The sequence below is a fragment of the Phyllostomus hastatus genome, unplaced genomic scaffold (assembly GCF_019186645.2).
Source record: "Phyllostomus hastatus isolate PE091 unplaced genomic scaffold, TTU_PhHast_1.1 phas_contig_17, whole genome shotgun sequence".
NCBI lineage: Eukaryota > Metazoa > Chordata > Mammalia > Chiroptera > Phyllostomidae > Phyllostomus > Phyllostomus hastatus.
The window spans coordinates 24,657,555-24,661,538 of NW_025333664.1; positions in this window are offsets into that span (position 1 = coordinate 24,657,555).

Sequence of the window (3,984 nt, forward strand, 5' to 3'; positions counted from 1 at the left end):
TTCTTCATATTGTTGTCCTTTGGTAGAGATAACAGGCAAGGTTTTCCCAAATTCCCATCATGACATTCTGGAAGAAAAGGCCTTGTGCTTGAAAGTGGCCTGAGCTATATACCCTTCAATTTCCTGGCTCCAGTGGAACCCAATGAAAGAACTTGGTCTATAAACCTCTGTGGCCTGGTACTCTTGAGAAAATACTTTAACTTTACTCCCTAGTGATGTACTTTAGCTGTAGAAAATGGGACACTCAGAGAGGGTCAGTCCCCTGGCTGTTAGAAAGTAGTGAGATGATGTAAATCTCCTCACATTCTCTGGGGGCCAGAGTGCAGACTGTGGGCTCCGTGATGGCCTCCAGTGATTCTCTCCCTCCTGGCATTCAAGTCCTTGGGTAATACCAACCCACGCTGAATAGGGCTCATCTGTGTAATAATAAGATATTGCAGTCCTGGCTGGTGTGGCCTAGTGGATTGAGTGCTGGACTGTGAAACAAAAGGTCACCAGTTTGATTCCCAGTCAGGGCACATGCCTAGGTTGTGGGCCAGGTCCCCAGTAGAGGGCACATGAGAGGCAACCACACATTGATGTTTCTCTTCCTCTCTCTAAAAATAAATAAATAAAATCTTCAAAAAAAAAGATATTGCAGAAACGATAAAGTGTGCCTTCCTTGTCCACATCTTAAGAAATATTGTGACTTTGCCTGGCTAGTGTGGCTCAATGGACTGAGCACTGGCCTGTGGGCTGAAATGTTGCCAGTTTGATGCCCCCGGGGTTGTGGGCCAGGTCCCCAGTTAGGGGTGTGCAGGACGCGACCAACTGATTCAACTGATGTATCTCTCGCTCACTGACGTTTCTCTCCCTCCCTTCCCCTCTAAAAATAGAGAAAATCTTAAGAAAAAAAGAAATTTTATATATATATATATATATATATATATATATATATATATATAGTGACTTGTCTAGTTTTCTCTTGCATCACTAGCTCTGAAAGAAGCTAGTGTCAAGAGGACACTCAAGCAACCCTTTGGCGAGGCCCATGTTGTGAGAGCTGAGGACTCCTGCTGACAGCCATTTTGTGAGTGGATCCTCCAGTGCATGATAACTTCCAAATGACTGCAATATTACTGTTTTAAGCCACTAAGTTTTAGAGATTTTACCTTGCCATAAGCAGCCAATATGGTAGATGTATGTTTTGTATGATGTTTTGTCACCAAAATGGCTCTAGATTTGCAAGTCATTACTTTACAATTTGGTTGGTTCCTCTGAAGCGCAATGCTTGTCATGACTTCGGTCCTTATTCTGGTGTGTACACCAGAAAATCAGCCTCTCCCCAAGGGTAAATAACTGAAAGTGATAAGAACGTAAATTATTATTATGTATCTTAGACAGAGGGGAAGAGAGGGAGAAATAGAGAGAAATTTTGATCATTTGCTTCTTATATGCGCCCCAGCTGGGCACCTGAACCTGCAACCCAGGCATGATGTCCTGACTGAGAATTGAACCGGCAACCTTCCACTTTGTGGGAACAAGCCAACCAACTGAGCCACACCCGAAATAAATTATAATAACTACAGAGAAAGAAAATCTCTTAATTGCTTACTTCCACTTTTTGAAAAAAAAAAAAATCTTACTCATGGGTTTAATTTGCTCCAAGGCAAATCTTAACTCTTTTTAAAAATTTTTTAATTTTTAAAAGATTTTATTTTTAGAGAGGGGAAAGGAGGGAGAGGGAAACATTGGTGTGAGAGAGATACCTCAACTGGTTGCCTCTTCCATGCACCCTGCACAGGACTTAACCTGCAACCCAGGCATGTACCCTAACTGGGAATCAAACCTGCTAACTTTTGGTTACAGGACAATGTCCAAAAAAACAAGACACTCCAGTCAGGGCTCAATGGCTTCTTCTGACTATCATAGGCAGAGTAGTTAACTTCTCAGAGGTGCCGGTTCTGAGGTTCTGCCTTTTTAAAAAATTTTATTTTAAAGATTTTATTTATTTATTTATTTATTTTCAGACAAAGGGGAATGGAGGGAGAGAGTGGGGAGAAACATTGATTGGTTGCCTTTTGCACACCCCCAACTGCAGACCTGGCTTGCAACCCAGGCATGTGTCCTGACTGGGAATTGAACCAGTGACCCTTTGGTTGCAGGCTGGTGCTCAATCCATTGAGCCATTCCAGCCAGGGCATATTCTGTCATTTTTAAAAACTATGTGCTGCTAGGTAAGTTGCCTTATTATCCAAATGTTGCTGGGAGATGTAAAGCCACTATGTAAGTTATAAAACATGCTACACATATTTCAGGTGTTGTTTTCATGTTGAGATTCATCTTGACAGCCTCAGATGATACTGATTCTTTGATTCCTCAGGATGATCTATGAAAGCTCAAAGACTTGGATAGAAGCTTCCTCCTGTCAAGGAGGACCATATACATTTTTTTGTGGTGGTGGCAGGGGAGGGGAAGGAGGCAGAAAGATAGGCAGTGCTAGGTAGGCACTGAGATTTGGAAGAGAAGTTATAGTTGTTTGGTTCTTGTAGGATACATCTGGGGGTATCTTCCTGAAGGAGCTGGGATTTCCAGAGTTGGAAAATTGGGGTTCCAGAGTTATTCCTACAGTGAGGGGAGCAAGTTTGCAGTGAGCATGGTAATTCTAATCAACAAGCAAGACAGAAGTTCATCTTTCTCTTTTTATTTGTAATTTATTTATTTTTATCTCCAGAAGAAAACTTCCTTGTTTACATTTGTTTTTATTTTTCATTTAAAAAAGTTTTATTTTATTTTTTTCTATTACCATTTATCCCCCCCACCCCATACCCTCTACCACCTCCAGCCACCCCCAAGGTCATCTTTCTTGCTCAGCCTGCTACTGGCAGTCATTACAGGAAAGGTGAAGAAACTAAAGGACATCACCCAACGGCCATTACAGTCTCCCAGTCTCTAACGAAATAATTAGCAAGCAAGATAAACCCACAGTGCCTTTAAACTTGACGGAGTGAGGGCCTGCCATGAAGGTAGTGAGGGGCGGGTTCATTAACAGACTTGGGTAACCCTCTGGGAGCTTGGACGGCCCTTTGGTAGATGTGCGAGGTTAGGCTCTCAGGGCGGGAGGTGACCATGTTCTTGCCCCGAAAGAGAAGGGAATAAGATACTTAAAAAAAAAAAAAGCAAAAAAAAAGCCTCTCCTCACCAGGCTCCCAGGAGGCCACCAAATCCTTCTGTGTCCCCTAGTGCACCACTCAGAAAGAGGGGTCAGACTCCTTCAAAGAGCCAACCTTACTTCACGTCTCCCACACTCCTTCCTTCATCACAGGAGGGTGGCAAAAGATTTATAACCCACCTTTTTCATCCAGTTGTCATGGAGACCTACCCAGTCTTTTCATCCCTTCTGGTACCAGGAACATTTCTCCAACGCAGGCGGATAGAGGGGGATTAACCCAAACGCGCCAGTGGTGGTTCTGGGGGAGGGGGTGGTAGTAAAAAATAGCGCGGAAGGGTTGGCATCCTAGACCGCAGCGGAGGAACCAGGCCGAGGGACAAAGGCTATAGTCAGCCGCAGTTCCAGCCCTTCAGTCGGCCAACAGAAGCTGCGGGGGCGCTGCTGGGCTGGAGGAAGGAACTGGGAGAGGATGGAACGGAGCAGCGTGGCGAGACTCCGAGGCGCGCGGCGGCGTCCCGGGAGAGTTCTTGAGCCCCAGAGTGTCGACTTGTCCACCCGAGCAGGCGGGTGCTAAAGGCGGCGGGGGCACAAGCCCCTCCACCCACACGTCCTTTGGGCGGCGGCGCCATCACTTCCCCCTTAGCCACACAGCCTTTTCCTCCTCCGCCAATCCCGGATCTCCCCCATCCTCCGCCCGCCACCGAACTAAGAGTCTCTCATTGGACAGAGGTGAAGTCAATCTGCCTCAAGTCAGGGAGTCGATTGGCTATGAGGCCTTCGGGCCTCCCGTAGTCTGCTGGGATTGGCTTTCTGCACATTGGCGCAACGGAAGA